Here is a 15,538-nt window from a genome sequence, read left to right on the forward strand (position 1 = left end):
AAGCATATACATCACAACAACAGTATAACGGATAGAAAACTTGCCTGAACGACTGGGGGTGATAAAAGGCTCGGGACGAGTCTGGTAACCTATAAACAACAAGTAAGTTGTAATAAACCAAAGTCACTTGTAAATCTATACTTTAACCAACTTAGACTCTAACGCTCGTTTTGCGCTCACTGATTCTCTTAAGTCACTCGAGTACCCTCGGCTCCACCATTTTTAATAAATTAACCATTATGAGTTTTAAGGCGATTCTTTCGCGGGTGTCTTACCAACTGCCTAACACACTTACCATAATTGTTTCATGCATTAATTAACCCTTTTTGGTCTTTAACCTATGTTTCAAAGTAAGGCGAGGGGAAAAGTTTTGTTCACGAAACGCCGTTACTTGAAACGGTCGTTTCTCCTAAACCGTATATCGGAATCAAACGAACTACATATCAAAACGAAGCTCGTAACATGAACTATCTAAACATGGCAATGGTCAAAATCTAGCAGGGGGTTCTCGGGTCCTAATGTTATGAACAAAAGCAGTCTAAAGTAAATCGGACATTACGACGGCTATGTTTACGCGATTTCCCAAATTCAAACCAATTCAAACAACCACAATTTCAACTCCAATTCACAACCCAATCAAACCTCCATCTAAACTACATTACAACAGCCCCAACTCAACTCATTGTAATCAATTTACTTAACCCCAAAACTTGTATTTAAACTATACTACATTCTTTAACCAACTCTTAAGATTTCAACAAATCAACCACCACCATTCCAACCCAAACTCTTAAACAAACAAGTTTCAAGCTACTCTATCACCATAATAATCAAAATCATCTTATTATATATAGGAATCTAGGGTTTGGAGATGATATACCTTCCTTGAAGTGGTGGGAGTAGCTAGGAAGCCTTAAGAAGCTTTGAGAAGTCTTAGGGATGCTTGGATCTTAAAGGAAAACAAGAAAAATACAAGTTAAAAACTTTGAAATCACTATTCATTATCTTCTTCATTGATTTATTGAAGAAGATTGAGAAAGAATTAAAGGCTTAAACTCATGATATAGCCATAACTATGCATAAGGATGATTAGGGAATTATCTTACCAATTTAGGAAGCCTTGATCTTGAGTTTTGAATTTTCTTGCCTTTGAAATAGTAAAAAGCCGAGAGCAAGCTTTTGTTGAAGAGAAAGAAATGATTTTGTGTTTTGATGAAAATGATTTGTTTGGCTTGGTTGATTTGGTTTTGTTTTTGTTTTAGTTAATTACCTATTTAACCTTGGACTTTGTGTGGTTCTCATTCAACCACACCTCCTTCCTTCCCATGTCATGCTTATGTCATGTTATGATGTCATCTTCCCCGCTTTGTCCTCTTCTCATTGGTTGGGTGACATCATCTTCTCTTATCCCTTTGATTAACTTCCTAATTGTTTGCCTAATGACCGTTGATCTGTTATACGGTTCGCTTAACTTTCGTTTTCGTTTATCGTTTGAGGGATCATACCCGGGATCTTATTACTTAGGTTCCCTTAACCTTTCTCAATATATTATATTCCTTTTATGATCCTATCTTATAATCCTTTAATTTAAATCCTTTTTATCCTGTTACCTTATACTCAATTCTTTCCGTATCTAATGGATTTCCGGGAAAATCAAAGTGTTCGGAATTGGATTCTGACGATCTTTACATACACTTATATACCATATAGAGTACTAATAAAATCTCAGAATATCCATAACAGAACCCCTATATAGTGTGGCATGAAAAGTTTTCTCATTCAGCTAAAACACTATTCATAAGGGTTACAAAAAGTTGAAAATTTTGGGGGTTATTACAGGTAGGCATCTATTTGGTCACAGTCATATATGCCATAGCCACAATTGAATGTAAAGAAACTGGAGGTTGGGAAAGATTTGTGGCAGAAACAGTTACCTTACTTACCTGAGGTGCCTCAATGATTGGCAGATAGTTGAGAGGAACTTCACTATGAAGATTGTTCCTGTTCAAATCAGCAAGTACCTTCTTTTCTTGGACCCAACAATCAAGCTTATTTGTTGGGTTCTCAATTAAGAGGTCCTTAGAAACATGGTTTGCTAGCATCATACGAAACCTAGTATAGTATATGTTCTTTGACCTTTTCTTGATATCACCTAATTTATACCCTAATTCTATCATGACATAGTTACTAAAGTTAAAGTACTTGTCATTCAAAAGCATACAGAGCATGTTAATCATTGAATAAGTAACTGCAACAAAGTTGCTAATTTTACCGGAAAAGGCTTTTATAAAATCACAGAGAAAGCTCCATTCTTTTCAAAGGCCCATTCTCTAATCTGACCTAGTTTGGCAGTATTGAGAGAATAGCCCATAGACGTAAGCATGGTGCTCACATATGTGTCTGTGTGTGGAACATTAGTGTTATTTTCAGGAAAATGGAAGCAAGCTTGTATTTTATCACAATTAATACAGTAATAATTACCTTTAAGAGATAAGGAAATGGTTTTATCCTTGAAGTTTAAAGTTGTACACTATCTTAGTCCAGATCTGCTCCATAACTTCACAGTAGATTACTTGAGACTCAAGCATATCATAGCTTAGTTTGCAGTTGCGAATGAAGTCCATCATCTTGTGATAGTCCTCAGAAGCAACAATGTTCTTGTCCACCAGTGCCACGAAGTTGTTCTTCTCATAGAAAAATCCAAACTGAGATGTAATCTTGACTCGAGATGCCATTTTTGTGATTGAAAGCAGTTACAGAGAAAGAGGGTTTTTGGAGATGAAGAGAGAAAAAAATGCTTTGATGACAATGAGAAAGATAAAAGTAAAATAAAAAATTGAAAGGGGCTTTTATACTTTCTCAGAAAAAAAATTAAAAGTACACTAAAGTACCCAATGAAAATTTCCAAAAATAGTTGTTTAAAGAATAAAGTAAACTGTAGAATTTCTAAAAATTATCCATTGACATATAAATACTGTAATTAAATTCGACGGATAAGGTATAAAATTAACGGCTATGATTAAAGCAATTCGATGGATGAAGATTAAAATAGATATCTGTCGAGATAAAAGGTACCCAAAATAATATTTGATTTTTCAACAGATAATAAAATTCAACGGATATTCATTTTCGACGGATAATGAACATCCTTCGAGATGTAAATTTTGACTTAGCCAAAATTTTATCTTTATGGGAAAAATCAAATTTGATTCTGGCTGCATTTTAAATTGCTTAGACATCAAAATAAGTTAGAAATAATTAAGAATACCTAACTCACTTACCAACCTAGTGAAAGTTGACTCATCAAGTGGCTTGGTAAAGATATCTGCAAGTTGCTGCTCACTTGTAACAAAATAAAGTTCCACAGTACCATTCATGTCATGTTCTTGAATGAAATGGTACTTGATGTCAATGTGCTTTATCCTTGAATGCTGTACAAGGTTTTCAGTAATGGCAATGGCACTTGTGTTATCACAGAAAATTGGAATCTTGTCCACATGTAGACCATAATCCAATAGCTGATTTTTCATTCATAGAATCTGTGCACAACAGCTACCAACATCAATGAATTCAGCCTCAGCCGTGGAAGTAGAAACTAAGTTTTGTTTCTTACTAAACCATGACACTAGCTTGTTTCCCAGAAACTGGCAGGTTCCCATTGTACTTTTTCTATCTATTCTACAACCTGCATAATCTGCATCTGAATAACCAATTAGATCAAAACCAGAATCTCTAGGATACTAAATGCCAAGTTTTGGTGTTCCTTTGAGATATCTGAAAATTCTCTTAATAACTACTAAATGAGATTCTATGGGATCAGCTTGAAATCTAGAACAAAGACAAGTAGCAAACATTATATATGGCCTAATGGCTGTTAAATAGAAAATTTAACCTACCATGCCTCTATAAGTTGAAATATCTACAGATTTTTCAGTTGTGTTTATTTCAAATTTAGTGGCAGTGGCCATGCGAGTTTTTACAGATGTACAATCCATTAAGTCAAGCTTCTTTAAAAAATCATGAATGTATTTGGTTTGACTAATAAATATTCCATCACTAACTTATTTAACTTGGAGACCAAGAAAGTAAGTTAGTTCTCCCATCATGCTCATTTTATATTTACTTTGCATTAGTTTGGCAAACTTTTTACAAACTTTTTCATCTGTAGAGCCAAATATAATATTATCTACATAAATTTGAACAAGTATACTAGAGCCATTAACATTTCTAAGGAAAAGAGTTTTGTCAGTACCTCTTGTGAAATGATTTTCTAGAAGGAATTTTGACAAAGTATTATACCGGGCTCTAGGTGCTTGCTTCAATCCATATAGTGCTTTCAAAAGATAGTAAACATAATCTGAAAAGTTGGGGTCTTCAAAACTAGGGGGCTGACTGACATAGACTTCCTCCTTCAAATCTTCATTTAAAAAGGCACTCTTTAAATCCATTTGATAGACTTTGAAATTGGCATGGGCTGCATAGGCTAGAAAAATTCTGAGAGCTTCAAATCTTGCAACAGGAGCAAAAGTTTCATCAAAATATATCCCTTCCTGTTGACAATAGCCTTTAGCAACCAATCTTGCTTTATTCCTTATGACTATGCCATTCTCATCCATCTTGTTTCTGAATACCCATTTGGTGTCAATAGAATTCTTGCCTTTTGGTTTGGGTACTAGGTTATACTCCATTCCTTTCAAATTGGTTTAGCTCTTCTTGCATAGCTAAAACCCAATCAGGATCCATCAAAGCTTCTTCTACCTTCTTTGGCTCTTCCCGTGACAGGAAGCTGCTATATAGACATTCATCTTTAGTGGCTTTCCTTGTCTGCACTCTTGAAGATGTATCACCAATGATCAGTTCAAATGGGTGATCTCTAGTCCATTTCCTTTGTTATGGTAATTAGCTCTAGATGAAGAGGCATCAAAGTTGTCTTGATGTGTGACTGAGTTTTGATTTAGAGATACTCCCCCTGAGTTTGTGGATCTTTGACTTGAGGTTGGGGTCTTTTCTGTGTATGATCTAAAAGAGCTTTCAACTTCTACTGATGGTTCAACGGATGTTGAGTTTTTCCTTTTGACGGATGATGTAGTTTGTCTGTCAACCGATGATGCACCATGTCTTTCAACGGATGCTGCACTTTGTCTTTCGACGGATGTAGAATTATGGGCTTCAATTGTTGCTGATTTTTCTGCATATTCTTTATAAATTGTTTCTTGATCATTTTCATCATCACTATCATCACAGTTCATCTCAACATTGTCAAATTTGAGGCTTTCATGGAAACATTCATCTTGCAGTCCTTCAATCTGCTTATCATCAAACACAACAGGTACATATTCCATAACAATGTTGGTTCTTAGATTGTAGACTCTATATACTTTTCCAACAATATTAAACACCAAAGAACATATCACCACATACTTTCCCACTTTCACATTGTACAAACCAATGAATACGAACTTTACTTGATCTTATCTTGCTCATTTTTTAGAGTCAAATCATTCTCCAGTAACCAAGGGCAGTGAAAAGTCACCAAAACATTGCAATTAATACCAACACATATACATGGATCGTCCCGTTCATATGACATTGTACTTTCCATCCATTGATCTCAAAAGAGTACCTGATATTTTGTTGCAATGCATTGGATTTTTTTCTTTTTTTCTCGAAAATAAAGTAAGTGATTCCCACCAAAATATCCCACTTAAACAAAAAAATCCCCACAGTTATAATTTTACCAATCCCAAAAAATATATCACAATGCTCTACTAGTCAATCAAGACAAGAATAAATAATTAAGCTCAAGATTTATTTGGCGATATATGAAGAACAATGATAAAGGCTCAAAAGAGCTCATCAAGGATCATTTTTCATGGTATTGTTTGGGACAATACGGTTAATCCTAGTGCCTTTATCATTTTTAAACATACACAATATCAACATGTGCACGGCCTAGTTTAAAGCAAGTTCTAGAGCAACATGCACAATGACGAATAACTCACAAAAAAATAAATTGATAAAAGAAGGAATCAATCACATAAAGCTCAAAATCTCACAGGATAATAACATGCTATACTCGTCAAAATTGACAATAACATAGATTCAAGTTTTGAATTTCGGAAGCACGTATAAGACATCATCATGCATAAGGTAATTTACGCCAAAGAGACATATATATATATATAGCACACAAAAAATAAGTCTACACAGTGTGTACTTATCATTATTAACACGCTATATTGACAAGGCAAGCATATTTTTTTTAATTTTTTTTATTCTTTAGTGATTTTCTAATTTTTTTTAAATGTTGAAAACCCTTCCTCGCTCCTAAGTGGTTCATTGTCCTCAATGAACAAACTATAAAAAGAAAATAAAGAAAAGGGAGAAAAATATACAAAGAAAAGTTAGAAAAACTCCCCTAATGTGTTGTGCCAATTCGTTAAAAAATTCTACGAATAATTTTCTTTTAGGTACACTTGATTTGGATAACGTGAAAGCAGGTGCATGATCATGTTAGAAGACTGCATGACCATGCTGAATTTGTCAAGCCTGATACGCGAGAATGCATGAATATGTCCATGCTATGATGTTCCTTGCTTGATATTGATTTATAAAAGAGCCGCATGATCATGTTATCGTATTTGCGAGAACATGCCAAATTGGTGAAAATGTGTAGTGGTGTGAAACTGCATGACCAAGCTATGGATTGCGAGAGCATGTCAATATGATAAAACATAACAGACGTATAAATATAAAGTTGCATGATCATGTTGGACATTGGCATGGTCATGCCAAATTGGAAAATTCCAACAATAGTCGCGCACTTTTGTCTAGGTCCTGGTGCGTGGTCATGCTAAATATTGGCATGTGCATGCCAAACTGCAAAAAACCAACAGTTGTGTAGAAGCAAAGTTACATGATCATGCTAGACATTGGCATGGTCATACCAAAATGGTAACATCCAACAGTAGCTCACGCATTGTTATCCAAGTTCTGTGTGTGATCATGCTTCATGGGTTGCCTCTCACATAACATCTTTCTTTAAATTCTTTGGCTAGACATGAAACCAATCCTTTTACTTGACAAATTTACACCGTTGTGTAAAATTCTGCAGCGCATCTTCTAATGGCCATTTAATTATTTTCATCGGGAACACATCTTTAATATCAAGTTTCATTCTTCTCCATTCATCAAAAAAGTCTTTGATATTATTCTTACACCATATATGCATATCCAAAAAAATAATAATATCCTGAAAGGTCATCATCCTTCCACTGCTTGATTTGCGCTTTTGTAGATATTTTAAAAATAATTATTCTTTATCAGGAGGTAGATTTACTGAGATGATGATGTTCAAATTCGAAGATGAGTTCAAATAAACCTCCTTAGAATGAGAAAATATCTTCAATTTCAAATAAGGCGGTTTTTTAATAGATGCTTTCGGAGGTTTGACTTCTGAAAATAACACTTTCAATGACTCAAGACAATGCACTATCTCCGCATCTTGTGAATTAACCTCCACCAAGAATAAATTCTCATCTTCTCAATTCTCATGTTCAGAATTGAGAATATTCATGTGATCCTCGAATGGATCTTCATATGAGATATGCTTTAGTTTATCAAAAACTAGAACATCAACAATAGAGTTTGCTAAAGATTCATTCACATATCCTTCAAGATCAAATGTCGTGTGAGAGGCCTTCACCTCTTTTTCGCTTTCAAATATTGTGGGTTCTGACTGCTCATTCCCATTGTCAAACCCTTGTTGCTGAGATTATTGAACACGTGATGAGTAGTCAGAGTCCATTGATGAAGATTCAAAAAAAGCTCTTTCATCGATCCATGACCATTAGAATGTTACACCAAAGGCTGATTGACATCAAAGCAAATATAATATGGATTAGAAGGACAATAGTCGAGGTATGAGAACCACAACAATAAACACATAAAGTATTATCATCTCAGCTCCATGATGAACTCGGTGATTGCCACATCGGTTGATCCCTTCCCATGCATAAATCATTAACCATCGCGTACATAGAAACTATTCTATCCAGCAAGAAAGAATTTCGCGATGTCGAGCAACACACTCGTCATCATAAATCATATCCATCTCATATGGAAAATACGTAACTCTATATTGTTGAACCTGATAAACAACAAGAGTTAGTCACTTAAGCACATAAAATCAAATCAAAGTGCAAGATAATTAATATTTGCAATAAACATTATAACAATCCCCGACAGCGGCGTCAAAAACTTGTTGAATAAAATACTGACGTGCAAGTGTACACGATCGCAAACAAGTAATACAGTAGTAAATACCAGATATCGTTTCTCAAGGACTGTCCATGTGTGTAAATTACAATTATTATCAAATAATTTATTTATTGGACACAAAAATGGAATTTTGGTTTTCTAAATAAAATAATTAATTAAAACTAAATAATTAACTAATATTATACTAGAAAAGAGATTTGGATGTTCAGATATGAGAAGTCGAGTCAAGATAATTACTTCCCCCCTAATATGTTCATGTCAGTAATAAAGCTGTGTAATACTATAACAAGATCACAACTCACTAGCTAGAATTCAATGGTCGTAGGTTACTCTCAAAATTACTACGGTATAGTTCCTATAAAATAAACTAACATATGTCTATGCCAATTTACTCTTTAGAATTTATGTAAGCACCAAATCACAAAGCTATACATGGTTACAATATATGTTTATACTGTAACAATATTATAATCAAAAGATATAAGCATGCACCATTTAAGTTTTATGTCAATTAACTATAACCCTCACATTATTATAATTAACTCGTTAACCTACTAAACTTGATCCGACAATATTAAGTATTAACATGAAAAACACTTGAATGAATAAGTTGCATAAGGTACTTCTTATCAAAACACCGACAATTTCATACTAGGGTTCCATAAAAATCCCAATTAATATAATTTAGTTCATAATAAAGGTATCAAAATAATCCCAAGATAACCAATACATTTTCATAAGAAGAGATAAATACAAGATAAGCAGAAACAAAGCCAATTGAATATCTTCAATGACTGAATTCTTCTCCCCCTCCCTTGTGTGTCTCCTTGTCTCTTGACTCTCTCTGTATTAGGTCTGATCTCTAATCTAGTCATATCTAATAATAGTATTTTTAATAAATTAAAAAATTATGAGGTTTCCCAATTAGAGTTGAATTCCAGAAGAGGAAATTCATAGTTGACTTTTGGGCTATGATTCTGGGCTAATTCGGCTGTAATATAAATTCAAGACTACTTCTGAAATAAACCTCTTCTCATAAGTTTTCTATGGGTTGTTAAATCCTGTAGTTTCGACCCAGGACATCAAGATCAAACGCACCTTCGAGTGATAGATCGACCATAGGAGTACTCTGGGAAATTACGTGATTGGTTGATAATTGCTCGGGGCGTCAGAATCGGACTTCTAAAACTCCAGATATGGCCCAAAGAGTGTAGACTATGCAGCTCACCCATAAAATCAGATTTTAAATCAAATTAAAAAAACTCCAAATCTGATTTTGTAAACTCCAAGCCTTCATTTATTATAACTTCTTGATACCAACAATAAAAAATCAATATTTATTAAATAAAAATCTAAAGCAATAAAAAATAACCCAAATATAGGGATATTTTTAAGATAAAGTGCACGTCATCACCAACCCAACTTGATCTTCTTCCAAAGTTTTAATTACCCTTAATAATCTACCTTAATAACTCCAAATATATGATCAATTATACATATATGCATAGATAGTCATAATTTAGTGGTTTGCTAATTTAGGGATTTGGGAGTGAAAGGAAGGTGGAGTTTTCAAACATATGTATAGGAGATTTTATTGCCAAAATAATATTTTATGAATTATCTCTACTCCTCTGGAATCATCTCAACATTTCTATAACGGTAAATATTATTATTTATAAGAGTATCTTAACTACGAAGACATGTACTCATATATAATTTAAAAATAATTGTACTATATCTCAACATTTATTTTGCCTAGTATATGAGATAATAAATGAAATAAAGCATTAACTTGAAAATACTCAATAATTTAAATAATAGTTATCTGGTCCTTATTGCCAATAAAATAATAAAATAAAAATAAACTTAATAATTTACTTAATACTGGCTAGCACATGATTATATCAAATCCAATAACATATTATATAGTACAAAATTTTAATACTTGAATAACACTACAATAACAAAATTTTCTGATATAGAAATAGCAATCATTTAAATAAATTAGCAACACGCCCAATATAAATTATCGAAGAATGCATAATAGTATCTAGATTTAATCAAAAGAAAATTTATAAAAATACTATTTTAAAATAATAACTTTCGCTGCTCTCAATTATAATTGTAAGTCGTATGAAATAGTAGAAATTCTCACTCGTGTTCCCTATGTTTACAATAGCAAGCATTCTAATAATTAATATTAATGATTTAAATTTTAAGATAGAGTAAAATAATAATTCACTTACTTAAAATTTCGCAAACGTTACATGTACTAGTCTCATAACTATACACTCTGAATGACAATCTGCTCTGATACTAACTGTAACAGGCCACACTTTTTAGATCATTAAATCTAAATACAATACTTAAATAAAACACATTTTTATTAAAAAAACAAAGATTACACGGAAGTCAAAATTACGGTCAAATTTAAATATCAAAATCATGTAATTGGAGACGCAACTCCACAATTTAATAATTTATATCTTATTTTTGTGCTTGACATGCATGTATAATAACAAGACTAAGTCACATTGACAGCCCTTAGATTAAGTTGTATAATAATCAATATTTGTATTCAGTAATTTTATTCCTTGAGTCTGTAAAAATGTTTAGTAGATTAGACTGGGGGATTTTTCTGCGAACAGCTTCAAGCTAAGGAATAAACTCTGGAAGAAGATCAAGTCATGATCATGCATCTAAGAAAAAATATAGAAGCTTGGAGTTGAATAATGTTATTTTATAAAAAGTTCTAAGTCAAGATATCGACAAGTCACAAATCAAGGTATATCAAGAAGTCCAAAATGACTTGTAGAGAAGTCCAAAATGACTTATAGAGAAGTCTCAGAGATATCGACAAGTCAAATGAACATGTAGAGATATTAGAGATTTTGACAAGCCAAATGAAGATGTAGAGAACTGGAGACATTGACAAGTTAATTTCTCATATAGAGTTCTCACAGATATCGATAAGTCAAATGGTATATATAGAAATCTTAGAGATTTCGACAAGTCACTTCTACATGTAGAGATCTTAGATATATCGACAAGTCATTTTACATATAGAAAATTGGAGATCTCGACAAGTCAAATATGCCTATAGAGAACTCAAGATATCAATAAGTCATTATACTAATCGATATATCACTTCCCTATAGAATAATTGGAGATCCCGACATACTATCTCAAATTCAGAATACAGACAAGTTCAAGATTATTAATCAACAAACAATTCATTCACTGAATTGGAAAGTCTACAAAAACAGCTTGAAAAATACAAGATCAAAGGCCAATATTCACTAGACAAAGAGTGGTCACAGACCTGCAAGATTTTGCACAGATTTGCTAACACCAAAGGAAATAGACAAGGTTACTTTAGAAATTGGTTTAGTACATTTTAGTGCAAGTTTTATAAACCCGTGTTGCTAGTCTATAAAGCATGCACGGGTCCTTAGTTTAGTAGTAACAACCAGATCTAATTTTTCTTGTATTCTCTCAAGAATGAAGCTGAGTTCTTATTATTCAAGAACACAAATTTGTAGCAAGACAAACTTAATTAATATAATTAAGTGAGTTTTTGATATTGTGTGCTTTGTGTGATTCTGTGAAATATAATATATTTACATATCTTATGTGTTTTGTTTAACCATAATCTAAAGAGCTTAAAAATAAAGAAAAATCTAAGAAATACATTCACCCCATGTAAACAGATAAAGATCATGGAAGAATGAGTGCTCAAAAGATAAGTAGTATCAAGATATCAGCCTTTGACAAAATCAACTACACACGAAATAAGAAGAAGATGATGTTGTTCATAAGAATGGCCAACCCCATGTACATTCAGATTCTTAAGAATGGACCTTTCATTCCTATGGAAAGGGTTCCTGAGTCTATTGATGGAGATATGGTCATACCAGCTCATTTTGCATCTAAAGACCCTGCAACATACATAGAGCCTGAAAAGGAAAAGGTTTCACTAGATAATGGCTGCAGTTAATACTGATTGAGCCACTTGACAATGTAATGTACAACAATATTGTCAACTGTGATACAGCCAAACAGATTTAGTAGAAAACTAAAATTCTGTGTGAGGGTACAAAGGAAGTCATATCAAATCGAAGGAGAATACTGGTGTCTCAGTATGAGGGTTTCATGGCTAGACCTAAAGAAGGAATTACTGAAGTTTTTAAAAGATGTAACAAATTGATTAAATACTTGCAACTTCATGATAAATATTATGAAGCTGAGAAGGTTAACCTAAAATTTTTGCTTACCCTTCCTGGCATCTTGAACAAAAGATATATGCTATTAGAGAAGGAAGAGACTTAAGCAGAATGACATTGGAGGTCTTATATGGGATTTTGAAAACATATGAGCTTGAGATGTTGTAGGGAAATTCAATGAAGGAAAACCAAGGACATGTGATTGATGGATCTAGTGCCTTGTTGGTCAATGATAGTAAAATGCTTGATGATGAACAAGAAGCTCAAACTCCAGTCACTCATGCTGTTGAGAAAAAGAACAAGAAGTGGAGCTAGAAGAGGATGAATATTACATCCTTGATGAACTAGATGGGATGGATCAATCAATGGCTTACCTTACTAGAAAATTTTCTAACATTAGGGTGAAAAAGCCAAATTACTTTAAGAGCAAGGGACAAACCTCAAACAACAACAACTGGAAAGGAAAAACTCAGTACAACTCAGTTAGCAGGTGGCTACAAAACTGGATCTGTTGACAGATCAAAAATTAGGTGTTATAACTGTGATGAGTTGGGCCACTTTACAACTGAGTGTAGGAAGCCAAAGAAAGTGAAGAAGTATAAAGCCTACTTGGATTTGGAAGCAAAGTATGAAGCTTTCTTGAGAAAATAACTGGGAAAGGCTTATATAGCTGAAGGCAAGGGTTGGGATGACACTGATGAAGATGATGATAATGAAAAATTTGGAAATTATGCACTCATGGCTTTATAGCAAGGAAAATCATCCACATCAACATCAGAGGTAACAACTCTAATAATAATTGATTTAAATACAAGCTAATATAAAGAAGCTGTTGAAAAAATGAGGGTAGAGATGTTTCACATCCACACAAGCATGGTGGCAGCTACTGAGGAAGTTAGTAGACTGTCAAAAATCAATGAGAAGCTTGAGATTGAAAAGCAAGAGTTGGACCTACAGCTTGTTGGGCTTGAAACAGTCAAGCAAGAAAATGAATATCTTAAAAATAGACTCAAGTGTGCAATTGAAATTGAAGTAGTGTTGAGGAAAAAATTGGAAAAGAATGAAGTAAAATTGAAGTCTTATTAAAATGCATCTCAGTTAGTTGGACAATACCATGAGAAAAAAAAACCATGTGCTAATAAAGCTATTGGTTTGGACTATGATGCCTTGAGCATAAACAAGAAAAATGAAGGTGACAAAGGTAAAGAAATTTCAGATCAAGATGTCCCAATTGTCCTGAGAAAAGTAAATGCACCTTTGTTCAAGGAATGTGAGGTTAATTTCAGTGAGATTGAGTTGGTTATCAAGCAAGAACTTGCAGATGAAGACAATGTAAAGAAGGATCAGAAACCACTACTACAAATGAAACTAAAAAGAAACCAATAGTCAATCAAGTTATCAAGACACCAACCAAGGAGGTCAAAACTGAGAATGTTGGGAAAAAGAAAAAGAACAGGAATGGAAAAATAGGTGTGAACAAGAACAACTATGTTTTTGTTGCAAATGCTCCCAGGAAGCAGTGTCAAAAATGTGGCTCAACAAATCATCAAACTCGCCTTTCTAAAAATGCTTTTAGTGAGCCAAAGTTGGGAGCTTGCAAATAAAATGAGGCATTGGCTGAAGATCCCTATTCATTTTGTGATAAGTTTGACTGCATTTTTTGCGATATGAAGGTTATGACAAGTTGTCATAAATTTAGAAAAGAATTCAAGGAGGTTAATCTTGGATCCCAGATTAAAAAGGAAAATGTTGATCAAACCATGAATGTTATTCTTTTTGAAAATTTAAATTCTACTTCTGCAACTTCTATGAAAAAGAAGAAAGTGCCCAACACTGCTTGGGTAGCTAAACACACTTAATCCTCATTGTGTGTAGGGCAAGATGAAGAGAGTCATATGGATCATAGACAATGGATGCTCCCGACATATGACATGTGATAAGACCCTGCTATCACAATTTGAGGAGATGAATGGCCCATTGGTGACATTTAGAGACAACGATAAAGGATACACAATGGGATATGGCAAGCTAGTTTCAGTAAATATTGTCATAGATGATGTAGCACTAGTTGTTGGTCTTGAAGTAAATCTTTTAAGTGTCACCCAATTTACTGACAAGGGATTCAAGGTGAATTTTGAAAAAGAAGACTACTAAATTATCAGCAAGAAGACTGGTGCAATTGCTCTGAAAGGAGTAATAAAAGGAAGCTTGTCTGTTGCAGATCTAAGTTTAGCAAACAAGGATGGAATTTACTGCTTCTATACGAAGGCATCCATTGAGCAAAGCAAGTTGTGGCATAAGAAACTCTTTCACCTAAATTAAAAGGCAATCAATACCTTGGTGAAAAAGGAATTAGTGAGAGACATGCCAAATATGGAATTTTCTCAAGATGAAGTTTGTGAGGCTTGTCAGAAAGGTAACGTGAAGAGGTCCAGTCATAAGAGCAAGACTGTGAATTCCATAAGTGTACCATTATAACTTATTCACATAGACCTGCTTAGACCAGTTAATGTCTTATCTATTTCTAAAAAAAATATGCACTAGTGATGGTAGATGACTACTCAAGGTATACATGGGTAGAATTTATGCATTCAAAGGATGAAACTCCATACATCATTACTGAACACATAAAGAAAGTTGAAAAGTAGGCTGAAGATCAAACTTGTGTAAAAAGACTAAAAAATGATAATGGCAAAGAATTCAGAAATGCAGTATTGAGTGAATTCTACAAAGAAAAAGGCATTGTTCAAGAATTTTCAGCTGCAAGAACACCTCAACAAAATGGTGTTATTGACAGAAAAAATAGAATTCTACTTGAAGCTGCTAGAACAATGCTGCAAGATGCCAATCTGCCAACAAGTTTTTGGGAAGAAGCTGTGAACACTGCATGCTATACTCAAAACATATATTTGATTTACAAAAACCTTGGCAAATCACCTTAATCAATTCTATCAAAAAGAAAGCCTACTCTGAAGCATCTACATATATGTGGAAGAAAATGCTTTGTGCCCAAGGACAACTCTGAATATGTGGAA

This window comes from Apium graveolens, chromosome 9, assembly GCF_009905375.1.
Source record: "Apium graveolens cultivar Ventura chromosome 9, ASM990537v1, whole genome shotgun sequence".
Lineage (NCBI taxonomy): Eukaryota > Viridiplantae > Streptophyta > Magnoliopsida > Apiales > Apiaceae > Apium > Apium graveolens.